This window comes from Ursus arctos, unplaced genomic scaffold, assembly GCF_023065955.2.
Source record: "Ursus arctos isolate Adak ecotype North America unplaced genomic scaffold, UrsArc2.0 scaffold_25, whole genome shotgun sequence".
Taxonomy (NCBI): Eukaryota; Metazoa; Chordata; class Mammalia; order Carnivora; family Ursidae; genus Ursus; species Ursus arctos.
Genome location: NW_026622930.1, coordinates 14,357,124 through 14,372,451, shown reverse-complemented (window position 1 = coordinate 14,372,451; position 15,328 = coordinate 14,357,124). Strand labels below are relative to the sequence as shown.

Sequence of the window (15,328 nt, the reverse complement as noted above, 5' to 3'; positions counted from 1 at the left end):
TACACATAACATAAAATTTACCATCTCAATCATGTTTGAGCCACAGTTCAGTAGTGTTTGTAGCTTTACACTGTTGTGCAACCCATCTCCAGAACTCCTTTGATCTTGCAGAACTGTAACTCCACACCCATTGAACAACAGCTCCCCATCCCCTCTTGCTCTGCAGCCCCTGGAAACTGTCACTCCACTTCTGCTTCTCGGAATTTGCCTACTCCAGGGACCTCATATAAGTGGAATCATACAGTACTTGCCTTTTGGTGACTGGCTTCCTTCACTTAGTATCACGTCCTCGAGGCTCATTGGCGTGGCCGCCTGCGCCAGAACTCCCGTCCTCGTGAAGGCTGAACAGCACCCTGTTGTAAGTATGTAGCACCTTTTGTTTATTCTTTTCTCTGCCGATGGGCACTTGGATCGTTTTACATTCTGGCTGTTGGGAATAATGCTGCTATGATAGGACAAGTGTTTTTAAGATCAAGTATTAACATGAAGATGATCAAGGCTGGGATGGGACCTTAGAAAAGGCGTTGGGAAAGCCAAGGTCAGTCTGAGAAGTAGGTGACTGAGTCTTTAGGGGTCAGATCGTGAGACTTCTGGGGAAGCAGCCAGAGTGAGGCGCCTTCCCGCTTTCTGTGCCGGGGTCCTCGTCTTCCCGCAGGGAAGTCCCCACCCCTGGACTCTCTCCTCCTCATGGTAGGACTGGCCAGGGCCTCCAACGCCTAGTTCAGTTGAGCAACTTGTCTGTTTGAAGATACGGTCCAGGATCCCATGGGCTGCCCTGAACTTCTCAGAGGACTAATTCTTGATCATCTGTTTTCAGGCCTCCGTGGCTGACCCATCACCTCCAGCCTGACCCCCAGTCACAGTGCATCGCTGGGGTCATGGCACGTGACATTCCCTCGGTAAAGATACCCCAGAGCTCAGGTTCCATATTGGCAGTGCCAAAGGACCACCAACCACTTGAACAACATTACAGTAGGACAGAATGTCGGCTAAAACTAGCTCTTAAAATTCCAAGAGGAAGAGAAAGAAAATAATGATTTCGCCGAACTCTGTATTATCTATAATAGGCAAATTTTAAGACTCCCATTAGACACAAGGTGTTTCAAACACAAGCTGTTTACGGTGTAAATGAGCCAAAGTCACACTTCCCATTTCTGCTTTGGCCACTTAGGTTGGCAGGGAGGAACATGCCTTTTTTATCACCAGACAGTTAACAGACAAGCTGGGATGGTCAAGGACCAGGCCGGCCACAGGATGGATGGAGAGGGAGGAGGGTGGATGGCTCACCCACACGTGGAGAAAACTGCAAGCACACATTCTCCTGAAAGCCAGGGATGCCCTTGTGACCTTATGAATGCCTTCTACTCACTTGCTTGCACAGGTGAGTGTGGGCTAGTTTGGGTGTGGGCTCATAGAAGGCAGGGCTCACACCCATGTGTCTTACTTCACCTTGGGCACATTTTTTCATTTTATCTCATGACGAGACCCATTTTTGCAGTGTCTCAACATGGCAAGTGGCCTCCAAAAGGACAGTCCATAGACCATTTCCCTTTCAGGTCAGAAGTCCCAAGCAATCCATTAGTGGCCTGGTCTCTGATGTACAAAGGCTGCAGAATGTTGGCCAATACTCTACATTTCCTTTCCTTGGATCCTCAAGACTGCTCTGCAGGCCAAGGAAAGCACACGACAAGGACAAGGAACCAAGGAGGGGGAATTGCCTAGTTCCGGCTCAGGAGTGAGGGTGCAAGGCTCTGTCCTGCATCAGGGGGCTTTGGCTGTGGACCCTCTGTCTGTCTTTTCGTCTCTCTCTGACTCTTCTTCGTGTGGTGTAAATACGGTTCTTTGCAATCAGCAGATGAGATAATGCGCCGGAGAAACCCTGCTCCAGGTGCTGCCTGTGCTGTAGGAACGTGACCGTGAACCCCTCCCTGTGAAATCACTGGGGTTGTTCTACCGCCCTGAGTCTGTAGCTCGCATGAGCCTTCTCCCTTAGCACTGGGACGGGCCCAGAGTATCTGTTACCACCACCTCTTCCAAAGCGAACCAAAAGCTCCCTTCGGGTCAAAGAGAGATAGGGCTTCTGCAGAAGATGAGATTTAAATAAAAAGCGGAAATAGACACTTGGAGAAAGGGCACTTTATTTTTAGAAAAGAAAAGGAATTAGGAGATTAATGGTTGCCATGGCAACAGCAGAGCACCCCGTATATTCTATAGGCCCAGCTTTCACCAGGATGCAGGAAACAAAACGGCTTCCCCGGCAACTTCCTGAGAAAATATAGATGCCAATAAAAAGGCCGCCCAGAAACAGTCTCTGCCGTTAGTTCAAGTGCCATTTCCCTGCCGCCTTACGAGCTCCGTACTCCACGGCCCTGTGTTCACTTAAAAACCCATTTTAATGTTTGGCACAGAATCCATGGTCAATGAATGTCTCCAGGTCTCTTTTCTTCTGTGTTCCTAATTGTGCTTTCAAAATTGAACCGGAAACAGCAGACCTCGGAGCAGGGCTTGGAAACCGGTGGTTCTCAATCTGAATGGGGAGATGATGCGGGCAGCATCTGCAAGCCTCTGCGTGAACCGAGAAGGACAGCACAGATCGGCTGCTAACATTTGAACAGGTGCAGATTGCACATAAAAATTCACACTTCTGTGCTTTCTTGAAGATTTAGGAAAGCGGATCCTCCTGGATCTTCCTTTTCACGAATCGAAAACCAGACACAGTTCACGCATGTCCTGGTCACCAACCCTTCTGCCTAATCCCCTTGATATTACTGCCCAGTCTCTGCGGGCATTCCGTTTGGAACCTCCACTTAGTTACAGTGGAAGTGCCCCCTTCAATGCTTCTCAAATTTTAGTACACATCCGAATTACCTGGAGGGCTTGTGAAAACATAATTTGCTGGGTCCCACTCCCAGAGTTTCTGTTTCTGTGGTTTTGGGGTGAGTCCTGAGAATCTGTGTTTCTTCTTTTTTTTTTCAGTGGGAATATGTTTTTTTAAGATTTTATTTATTTGTTAGAGAGAGAGAATGAGTGAGAGTGAGTGCGAGAGTGAGAGAGAGAGCACAAGAAGGGGAGCAGCACGCAGAGGGAGAAGCAGTCTCTCCACTGAGCAGGGAACCTGATGGGGGACTCGATCCCAGGACCCTGGGATCATGACCTGAGCAGAAGGCAGATGCCCAACTGACTGAGCCACCCAGGTGTCCCAAGAGTCTGCGTTTCTAGCAAGTTCCCAGGGGATGCCCTTGCACCTAGCCTAGGGACCACACTTTGAGAACCACTCCCCTAGATTAATGGTTCTTATACTTTTGTTAGTAAAGATTCCCCTCTTTTGGATGATTTTCAAAGAAATTTAAGTTTAATAAGGTGGGGAAAATTTTTCTTCCGTGCTGTTCACTGGAGGAAGATGGCCATATTGTGGGGGGAGGAGGAGGGAGAAGAAACACAATGCTCTAGCTACAAAAGATGTTGGCTGGGCTGTTTTGCTGAGACAAAGCAAGAAATGAGAAAAGAAGAAAGGAAAAAAGAGAGAAGAAAGGGAGTTTTTTAAAATGTGAAGTCAGTAAGAGGAGGGGTCGTTGCCAGTGACACCTCCATCTTTGTGACCCCCAAACCTCAGTAAAGTTCACTAAACCCACGAAATGCACGGTGTGAATGGATTGTGTGTGTGTGTGTGTGTGTGTGTGTGTGTGTGTGTGTGTGTAAATGGTGATGAAGCTCAGACCGCAGTGGAGTCAAAGAGGAGCCAGCATGGTGAGGTCACCACGGAAATCGAATCCCCAGAGGTCTGCAGTTAGCTCATGAAGGCTTTGGACTTCCTCCAACTATGGAATTGAGAGACTTGAGGCAGGTTTCCTCAGATCCCAGAGCCCCCAGCTGACCTCTGGATTCCATAAGAAAGATTTTACCTGTGCTGTGGTCTGAATGTTAGTGTCCCTTCCAAATCCCTTGTTGATATCCTAACCTCCAAGGTGATGGTATTAGGAGGTGAGGCCTGTGGGAGGTGATGAGGTTCTGAGGGTAGAGACCCCGTGAATAGGACTAGTGTCCCTATAAAAGAGACCCCAAGAGAGATCCCTTGTCCCTTGGGTCAAGTGAGATTATGAGAAATGATGTCTGTCTAGGAAGTGGCTCTCACCAGACACCAAAATCTGCCATGATCTTGGACTTCCCAGCCTCCAGAACTATGAGAAATAAATGTTTGCTGCTCATAAGCAACCCAGTCAATGGCACTGTTGTTATAGTCATCTGAATGTATGAAGATAATCTGAGTAAACATGTGTAATTCATTTTGCCCATTTTTAATCACTGAAGATGATGCATGTAAGGCAAAGAATCTGAGCTTCTGCTCAACATGAGTTAACACCTGGGTTGACTTCATTTCAGAGAAAAGTCACGGCTCTTGAAATTTTAGTCTGTGCAGGTTTCTAGAGGTATTTCTTTTCTTGAAATACCAATGATAGCTCTTGGGAAATCCATTATTTCCTTTGCAGACCTTCAGGGGTCTGGGAAGGACTGGGGCTGCCTCCTGGCCCAGTGTGGGGTCTAACACAGAGGGGCATCCTGTGATGATGGGCCCTTGGCGCGCCGCGTTGAAGGCCTGGTACCAGGAGGAATATTCAAAATGACTATTTTGCTTGTGTCTATACAATTACATCCATGAAAGTGTTATGTAGATAACATGTTAGTCATGTACCTCTCCTTTGTTGACCCCCTACTACGTGTCAATGCTTTATGTGCACTTTCTCAGTGAATACTGACAACAACCTGAAGAGGTAAGCATTTGATTTCTATTTGACAGAAAACTATGCTCAGAGAGGTTTAGTAAATGTCCAAAGGTCATTCAGTTGGTAAGTGGTAGAGGGTGGGATTTGAACCCAGATCTGTCCAACTCCAAATTCTCCATTGTTTTCTTATAACCACCTCCACTGCTCCCTGCTTCTCAAATGAAAGGGATTGCCTGATTACTTCTACAGCTTGAGTGCGATAAGCGATATTCTGGCGGACTTAACGTTTGTTCAATGTTTAAAACCTAGCCCAAGAAAGGCATAAAATAAGAATTGGTACTACATCCATTTGAATAACAACACTGCATTCCTGAGCCTAACCCTAAAGGAGTCTTCTCTGTAATGATGGTATTTGAAAATGGCTGTATGTTCCCAGCCCTCTGTGATTTTTTTTCCCACCGAGCAGTTCCAGCAGAACACAGATTTAGCTTTGCAAGTAGGAAAGTTCCGCTTGTCTCACAATGAATTTAATCTCTCAATTTTCCTCAGTTGTGGACATGTAAGAATGAAATTCAAATGAGAAGCTACGATAATGACCCTTTTTCCTTAGCCTCTCTCACAGCTGGGCTTGGTTTATGTGCCCACAAACCAGTTTCTCTTTGCAGCATGGGAGTGACTACGAACTGGGAAACTGAGCGAGACCCAAAATAGCAGCCAAACCCTCGTGGTTCTGCTGCTCTCATCTCTGGTTGCCATTTTGTTTGAAGGGGGAGAAAGAGTCCCTGTAGAGGGGTAGCTGTTGGCTTTTCCTCTATGGAAAACACTGCGTGACAGAACAGAGGGGAATGCTGTCATCTTGCCATGAGGTTTCTATGGAGAGAGCTCTCTGGCATTGGGCAGCCTGTTAACCAGAACCCCCAACGAATCAGCATTCCTGCTTCTCTAGAATAAACTACATAGAGATACTTAGAATGTGGATGCTGAGGAAGAGTCTGAAGTATTCTAATGGTTACGCACCTGTATCCCTCCCATCCCACTCTCTTCAGGGTCACTCTCCACAGTGGCCAGTGTGATCTTTCTAGCATATGAAAGTGAGCAAGTCACATCCTGGCTTCAGTTGTTCCCCTCCAAGGTCTTCTATGCCCATAGCCCTGCTGACTTTTCCAGTCATGTGTTAACATGTCTTCCTGCTTCCCCATGCTTTGGACAGCCTAAACTGGATCATGTCACCCCCTGCTCAGACTCCCTCCACCACCACCTCTGCGGCCGTGGCATCCCCCTGCATGCAAAGTGAAACCCCATGTCCTTACATTGGTCTGGGAGAGCCTTTTGTTGGCCATTAAGGTGTTTTTTGTTTTTTTTTTTTTTTGGTGGGGGGCGGGGGGCAAAGTCCCTGTTCAGTTCTTCTGCCCACTTTCCTTAAAAAATTTTTTTATTTAAATTCAGTTTAGTTAACATATAGTGTATTATTAGTTTCGGGGGTAGAATTTAGTGATTCATTAGTTGCATATAACACCCAGTGCTCATTCCATCAAGTGCGCTCCTTAATGCCCATCACCCAGTTACCCCTTCCCCTCCAGCCACTCTCCGTTTGTTCACTATAGTTAAGAGTCTCTTATAGTTTGCCTCCCTCTCTGTTTTTATCTTATTTTTCCTTCCCTTCCCCTATGTTCATCTGTTTTGTTTCTTAAATTCCACATATGAGTGAAATCAGATGGTGTTTGTTTTTTTCCAACTGACTTATTTCACTTAGCATAATACTCTCTAGTTCCATCCACGTTACTGCAAACGGGCACTTTGTCTATTTCTTACTGATTTTCTGGAGTTCTTAATGCAGTCTGGATACAAGTTCTTTGTTGGATATATGTTATGTACCTTCCAGCTAGTGCCTCTGTTTTCCAACGTTCTGTTTTTGCCAACGTTTTAAATTTTAATTCATTTGTTTTCAAAGTTAGTGTTTTTTTGTGTTTTGTTTAAGGAATCTTCGCTTATCCAAGATCATGAAGATATTTTCCTTTTCTCTATATACTTCATGGATTTTACTTTCACAGTTAGTTCTATGATCTACCATAAATTAATTTTTGTGTATGGTGGGAAGTAGAGATTGAAATTAATTTTTTCCCCAAACGGGCATCCCAGTGACACAGCATCAACTGCTGAAAAGACCAACACTTCTCTACTGAATTGCCATGAAGTTTTTGTTGTAAATCCGGTGTCCATATATGCCACACCTCTGTGCTTTTGCTGCACGCTCTTCCCTCTGCCTGAGAGGCCTTCCTTGCCCTTGTCTATTATTTGAGTCTTTCTCACCTTTCAAGACTCCTCCTAAATATCGTCATGCCTTTGAAGCCTCTCCTGTCCTTGACACCCACCCTGCTGCTTCCCAAGCAGTCTCTGATGGCCTTGGCCACTACGTCATGCCCACGCTACCCCTGAACACTGGCTTATGCGTGCCTCCACCACAAGACTGAGAGCACCTCCAGGGCAGGGTCTGGGTGGTCTTCATCTCCGGAGCCCGTGACTAACACTGTACCAAACGTGGATGATCAATGTTTGTCTGGTGAGTAGAGAACTTCTGAGCAGCTAAAAATAAAAAGGTTAAATGCTCTTCAGTGAATTAAAAGTAATCTGTGCTGGGAGTCTTACTCTTTGGGAAAAAAAAAAAATCAGTATTCAATGACCAGTATGTGGTACGACCCAATGTTTAGGGGTAGAAGGGTAGTTTGTAAACCAGTCACTTAGAGGATAAAAGGGAAGGCTTAGTCATGAATGAGGGGAAGGAAGGAAAGAAGCAAAAGCAAGGTGTTTAAACCAGAATATTCCTAAGGACATAAAATAGAAAGTATCTGACCAGTGATATATGAATTAGTGTATTTTTCCTTGTTCTCTGCCAAGTCCTACCTCCATTTGCCATCCCTTGTATTGAGATCTAATTGACATATAACGTTGTATTAGTTTAAGGAGTACAACATAATGATTTGGGATATGTATACACTGCGAAATGATTACCACACTAAGCCTAGTTAACATCCACACCTAACATAGTTAAATTTTTTTTTTCTTACGATGAGAACTTTTAAGAGCTGCTCTCTTAGCCGCTTTCAATATATAATACATTATTGTTAACTACAGTCACCCTGCTGTACATTACAGCCTCAGAACTGAAAGTTTGTACCTTTTGACCACTTTCACCCATTTCCCCCAGCCCCAGATCCCTACCTCTGGCAACCACCAATCCATTCTATGAGCTCCAATTTTTTTTTTTTTAGATTCCACATATAAGTAAGGTCATACAGTATTTGTCTTTCTCTGATTTCACTGAGCACAAGTCCTTCTGTTTTGTTCCAAGTGGCAGGATTTCCTTTTTTTTAATGACTGAATAAAATATTGCTTATATATATATATATATATATATACCACATTTTCTTTATCCGTTCATCCACTGACGGACACTTAGGTTGCGTTCATGTCTTGGCTAATGTCAATAACGCTGCAGTGAGAATGGGGTGCAGATATCTCTTTAATGCAGTGATTTCATTTCCTTTAGTCACATGCCACGCCATAGTTCTTAAATTCCTTGCATCAGAGTCATAAATTCTAGGAGTGGTCACATGGTACACCTGGTGAAAGGATGGAATTTAGAATCTGATCTGGGTTCTAATCCATCATAGGTGCCTATAATGTGATCTTAATTTCCTCTCTCCCTCAGTTTCATCATCTGTAAAATGGATTGTTACAACATTTGCATGAGACACTATATGCAAAGAACAGAACACAGCGCGTGACATAGTTGGCACTCCACAGACGGTGAAAATATTTGGAAGCTCCTTCCCCAGTGCCTCATTCATGGTGCCTCGAAGATGAGAAGCCACAACAAGGACTTTTCCAGGAAACTTACAAAACTACGAAAAGATCTTTCTGGTGCAGTCATTTCAACGGAACCAAGGCAAGAGCCGACATTCATCCCTGTTTGTTAGCGCGATGACAATATAATTATGTGCTGGGAATACTTTTGCTTTGTGGCAGAGGCTATGTAGCCCAATGACCATTCTTTCCTTCTCCCTTTTCTAGAGTACAGCTTGTTGCCACTCCCATAGAATTTCTGTTGGAGCACATGGCCATCTTGCCGAAGGCTGCATTTGCCGGCCTCCCTGGCAGCCGGATCTGGCTCTGTCATTAAGTTCTCTCCCATGGTGCTTGCTAGCCACTTCTTTATTCCCCCTCTGGGCTGAAATGCTGATAGCATTTCCAAGGTGAACCAGCTTTGATTATGTGGAAAGGAAAACACCCTGTGTCCCAAGGGTGTTGGCCAAGCAATAAGATCGAAGACACGTGGGTCTCTCAATGACCTGATGGAGCAGCACTGCCTACTCATTCTAGATGGTTCTTATGAGAGAAAGGAAGAAACTGCTGTCATTTGCGTTGTGCTTTGGGGGTCTTTTGTCAGCAACTTAGTATCAGCCTGAACTACTACAAGTATATATATTTTTGGCCTGTATATACGTCCGCCTCCGCTCCCACCAGAACGTTCTCCCTCTACCCTTCCACTTAATTAGCTCTTTTTCTTCTTTCAGATCTCAAAGATCTCTTTCTTTCCTTCCTTCTTCTTTCCTTCCTTTCTTTTCTCTTTTTTCCTTTCTCCCTTCTGCCCACTCTTTTTCTCTCTCTCTCAATCCCTCCTTCCTTTCCTCTCTTTCTTTTTTTGAAAAACTATGTCTTCCAGATCCAATCCACCCAGTTTGAGCAAGCTAGGAAGGAAAAAGAATTCTGGAGACCTAGAACTTTTCCAGTTCACCGGAAGTTCGACTCTGAGCCTCCTAGGGGAAGGCTGTGGCCGACTGCAGCTGCTGCACAGTGGCCTGGAGAACGAGGTGTCTGCGGGACGCCACTTGTACTTGACCTTCAGTACCAAACTCCTTAGCAGGCAAACCCATCTCTTCCCAAGACTTTGCTGTCACAGAATGGGGCCATTCAAGGGACTGAGAGCCTCCAGTGTATGGACAAGAATTCTGAGGACAACCACCCAAATGGCAATGCTGTCTCCCTGAATCCGTGCTTGAGACAGAAGCTTTTGCCAAATGCAAGCTCTACCAGTGGAGCTGGAAATGCTAAAACCGTGCAGCTGCACAAATGTGGCCACCTTGAGCCCCTCTTCCCTTCATTTCTGGGGAGATGCAGCCATCACGAAGAGACGCTGTCATTCCTTTACCTCCCACCAGCCTGCCGCAGAGACGCAGAGCTTTGCCATGGGACGGTAACAGGGCTACGAGCTACCTGCGCCTGATAACAGCCTGCAGGACGTGATGTCCTTGCAGGAAGGAACAAGCAGGTGCTCGGGGTTGCTTCGGGGCTTCCGAATGATGTGTCCTTGTGATTGTCCTCCTGGGAAGTCTAGAGGTTCCAGCCTTGCAGGGAGTGAACTGGGACAGGATGGAGATCTGGCCTCCCATCAAACCCCCAGGTTGGGCCAGAAGGGCCTTGCTACTGCTTGCTCAGAAACCAGGTCCTCTCGGGCTTTCTCTGCTGGCGACCGGGCAGCAGGCCTGGTGTAGGGACAGTTCAAGGACTGACTTGGCCACACCTGTCCCCGTCTAGGAGTCAGGAGTTGTGTGTTCTAGTCCCAGTTCCCAGCCCTACAGCTGAGAGAACTTGAGCAAATTCTTCCAACTCTGCATGCCTCAGTTTCCTCATCTGTAAAGTGACGGTAAAAAAACTGGCCCTGCCTTTAACCAGTGAGATGGTCTGAGAATAAAACCAAATAGTACACGTGAGAGCACTCCGGGGGCTGGCGGGCTCAGTCGGTAGAGAGTGCGACGCTGATCTCAGGGTTGTGAGTTCAAACCTCATGTTGGGTGTAGAAGTTACTTAAAAATAAAATCTTAAAAAAAGAAAAAACCCTTTGTAAGTTTAAAGCTTTGTGCAGATGCAAACCCTGGGTCAAAATCTTATTATTGGGATACTAACAGTATTCCAAGAGCCCGTTCAGAGAGCGGTTGCATGAATTTCCCTAGGTAAGCAGACCCATGGTATACTTTAGGATTCACCTGACAACTCGTCTGTGCCCCTGGGAATGTCTAGGATAGGTTACAATAGAACAATATGAATTCAGTGATGTGTAGGTGAAATTGGCAAAATGCCTCTTCTCCATTCTACCAAAGTCCTGACTTCGTTTAGGATTAATTAGTTCAGTAATACTGGAGGTACAGTTAACCCCCAGATCTCAGTGGCTTAACCGCTCTGTGTCCTATGTGATTCGGTGATGTAAGTGCTGGGCCCTCATAGCTCTCAGATAGTCCTCTTTGATTAAATTGCATTTATCTTGTCCTCAGTGACTGCATTTTTTCTTTCTCTCCTGATTTCAGAAGGGTAATCAAGGGGAACTTGATGAGCGTATGACCTGTGTAGTGGCCCAGGTTCTCAGAAGAGCCCCACGCTTGGTTTAATGCCTTGCCTGCTGATGCTGTCTTCAAATACTTCGTCATTTTTGAACAAGGGGCATGCATTTTCATTTTGCACTGGGTCCCCCAAATCATGAAGCCAGATCTGGTGACGGATACATTGACGAGCAACCAGCCCCCTTCCTCCCAGATGCCTTCCATTGAGGGAACCCGCCCAGAGTTCACTCCTTGCGAGGACAATGGCCGGGAGCCTTTGGGCAGCTGGGATTCCAGCCCGGTGTCTTGCCTACAAGCCACACCCACAATGTGCCATGTTCATCTGCAGTTCCTGGGTGAACACTTAAAGACAGAGCCACACATTCGTGGTACAAAAGCCTTCCAATCTGCCCCGCTTATGTATAGTGACCTCACTTAGATCTCATCCCACACAATTCCTTGGGAACTCTGATTTATGAAGCCTTTCTTATGTACTCAAGGTAGTTTTCATAGACGCAACTCTCTCTGCATCCATGCCGCATCACTGCACGATACTTCATTATATGATGAGATGACTACCGTAAGCACAAATGCCATGAACGACTCTGGGATGATCCCTGCAGGCTCTTGGTGAACGCACACCTGAGCAGGTGCCTCCAGGTACGGAATGCACTCATCGCACAGCCCACTGGCCCGCTGGACGGACCACAGCCTCAGTCAGCAGATATCATGGACAAAAAGGAGATCAGTTCTGTTAGGTCGGTTGAGAGGGCTTTCACTTTTCCGTGACTGATCCAACCGTGCGGCTGGACATTCTGGTGGTTTCTACTATATTTTTCTATTCTAAATAATGCCTCACTGAACATTCTTGTCCTTAAATCTTTGATTTAGTATTTAATACAAAATGAATGATTGAAGATAAATTTGTAGAAGTGCAGGGACAGGGTCCAACAGTCTGCGTGCTTTCAAAGCTTGTGATAAGATTTGCCAAACTGTCCTGCAAATGGTGCCATCAGCGCTAAGGAGGAGGCTTTCTACTCCCTCCCAACGCTGGGTAGTGCTGGGAGGTGCTCCATATACATACTCACTTTGAGGAAGGCAATTCTGTGTGTGCAGCAAATCTTCCACAAACACACAACCCAGCCATTTTCAGGACAAGCCAATGGTTCAACTGCTGCTGCTCTATCCTTGTGGGAAAGGCAGTCTTACTGGAAAGGAGATCTCCTGAGAGCTGCTACAGCAATCAATCCACGCAGCCGCCACAGAGGTGTCCCTGTTCATGTCCACAAAGGTCCTTCATGTCTGGGAGCTCCCCCCACGACTGCCAGGGTGCAGCCGGCCGCCTGCCTAGCCTCGGAAACCAGCCATCTCCTCTTTGGGGCCTGCTGGAGGTGGCAGGAAGCAGACTGCAGGGTCCCCTGTTTAGGAACCTTCATCGCTGACCCTTCATTTCCTCTTCCCACAGTCTCGGGAACACCTTCTTGGTCTTCAGAAAAAGCCCCCCTTCATCTAAGATTTGGTGGAGTCCTTGTCTTAATCAGCCTTGGGGGGGGGGTTGTAACAAAAATACCACAGACTGGGGGGGCTGATGAACAACAGAAGTTCATTTCTCGTGGTTCTGAGGTGTAGGACTGGGGTCAGATGCCAGCATGGCATCTGGTGAGGACTCTCCTCCAGGCTACAGATGGCTAACTTCTCATTGTATCTTCACATGGTGAGAGCAGAGAGGGAAGCAAGCCCTCTCCCCAGGCTTACAAGGGCACAGATCCCATCGTTGAGGACTCTACCCTCATGACCTAGTCTCATCGCATTTACTTCCCAAAGGCCCCTCCTCCTCATACAGTTCCTCTTAGGGTCTCAACATATGAACTGTCAGGGGACACCAACATTCCTAGCAGTTCTCTTCAACTGCCCAACTAGCCAGGGCCTCAGGCTTTTGGAAACCAAAGCCAGGCAGAGGCTTCTGGGTTGTTGTCACTGGGACTCGACACCTGGCTGCTCGAATGGGAAGGGCAGGGAAAGAAAATAGCAGGATAAACAAAGTTATTATTAAAACAAAATGCTCCTGCCCCACATCTCTCAGCTTATAGCAAGCTGCTCCTCTGGGGTACCTCATCTTTTCACGGGAGGTCACAGTGTCAACTCTATTATCACTGGGAATCTATCATTTTCCAAGACTGAAAGTAAATTTAGAATATTAGATCAAGCAATCTTTCTTTTTCTTTTTTAAAAGATTTTATTGTAGAGAGAGCATGCGCACGCATGGGGAGAGGGTCAGAGGGAGAGATCTCAAGCAGACTCCCTCTGAGCAAGGAGCCCAATGTAGGACTCGATCTCATGACCCTGAGATCATGACCTGAGCCAAAATCAAGAGTTGGATGCTTAACTGACTGAGCCACCCAGGCACCCCTCAAGCAATCTTTCATTCAGATAATAATTACCAAATTATTTTATCTACAGGCTTTACTGCTTTGAGTTTATAATAAAATTAACAGGACTTGAATTCTTACTCGTTTTCAACATTGTATAGGGATGCAGAATAGAACTCAAAAAATTTTTGAACATCAATGTATTTATTATGAAAACTGAAATGTGTACCAAAACATGATAAACCTCAGAGGGGAAGAAGCTTGTCTGAATTCTCTATTGCTTCTTTTTTTCTTCCCCTTTTTTTTTTTATTGGATTAAAACACACATAACATGAAACTGACAGTCTTAGCCGTTCTTCAAGTGCACAGCTTGGTGGCACTGGGTACATTCACATGGGTGTGTCACCATCACCACCATCTACCCCCAGAACTCTCTCATCTTATGAAGTTGACACTATACCTATTAAACACTAACACCCCAGACTCCCCTCCCCCACCAGCCCCTGGCAACGCTCATTCTACTTTTTGTCTTTATGACCTTGACTACTCTAAGTACTTCATGTAAGTGGAATCCTTATCTATCCTATTGTGACTAGCTTATTTCATTTAGCCTATCATCCTTAAGGTTAATCCATATTGTAGCATCTCCCCTCCTTTTTAAGGCTCAATAATATTCCATCATGTGTACATACCATATTTTGTTTATTCATTTATCCACGGATAGACACTGGGGTTGCTTCCACATTTTGGCTGTGAAGAATGCTGCTATGACCATGGGTGTACGGATATCTCTCTGAGACCCTGCTTTCAATTCTTTTAAGTATATACGTAGAAGTGCAATTGCTAGGTCATATGGTAATTCTATTTATAATTTTTTGAGGAACCTCCTTACTGTTTTCCACAGCAGCTACCCGTTGCACATTCTCACCAACAGTGCACAGGAAGAACTCAATCTGGTCCAACAGAATCATACTGCTCACCTACTGTAAGTCTGGGATCAAGGCTAGATCTGGTGGGGGCCAAAGAAATGGAGAGCATACCACCTTTATCCTAAGGAGTATGCAAATTTATCTTACTAATTAGATTGAGAGTAGTTTAAAAACTGCATGTTAAAAGATTAAATTTTTAGATAAAATATGCAATTAAAGTACTTTTTGGAGAAAATAAACAGAGTATGACCATCTGGTTGCCTGCTTCCCCCAATCAGGGAGGCGAAAGCCCAGCACTCTAGGATGCCTTCTGAGAGAGAAACCTAGAATATTTTGCTATTTCTTCTCCCGTCTTCAGCAGCCAGCTGAGACAGGTGATATTTCAGAACAGGAGATGCAGACAAGTGCTATGTTCATCCCTCGAGACATTCTAAGTGCTAATTTGGTCCAGGTCAGACTACCTGGGGTGCATACTTCTACCTCATTAATTTTGCCCTTGCACAAAGGTCTTCACAGAGTTGAAAGAACATTAGGAATGTTTTTGGAGATGGACAGATTGGGGCTCCCATTCAAGCTGCTTTGCCTAATGGCTGTATAATCTTGGGTAAAGAACCCATACCTCCTTATAAAAGCATCCCTGAGTCCTGTCTCTGCTGGAAATGAATCATCCCCTCCTCTCTGGTACGCCATAATACAAACTTCTATTACTGTAACATTTGCATCTTACCATGCCTGCTAATTTGACTACTGGCTTGTCTTCTCCTGGCACCTTGGCACCAGGGAGGATGGCTGCATTGTACCTGTATCCCCAAGACACTGCACAGAGCCTGGTACATGGTGGAGGTGTTAGGAGCTGACGCTCTACAGAAACTGCCACACCTGATAAGTAATACTGTTAGCGACCCACTTAACTCAAACTGTGACTTGGCCTCTGA

General features: G+C 45.7%; 1 long non-coding RNA gene across 1 annotated transcript in view; it reads right to left on the bottom strand.

Annotated features, from left to right (window-relative positions):
- Window positions 1–2,181: 2,181 nt before the first annotated feature.
- The window catches only part of LOC113267378 (uncharacterized), a 75,034-nt gene continuing 61,887 nt past the window's right edge, over window positions 2,182–15,328 (bottom strand). The window contains exon 4 of the long non-coding RNA XR_006411309.2: window positions 2,182–2,265. This is a non-coding gene — a long non-coding RNA (uncharacterized LOC113267378). The remainder of the gene's footprint in view (window positions 2,266–15,328) is intronic.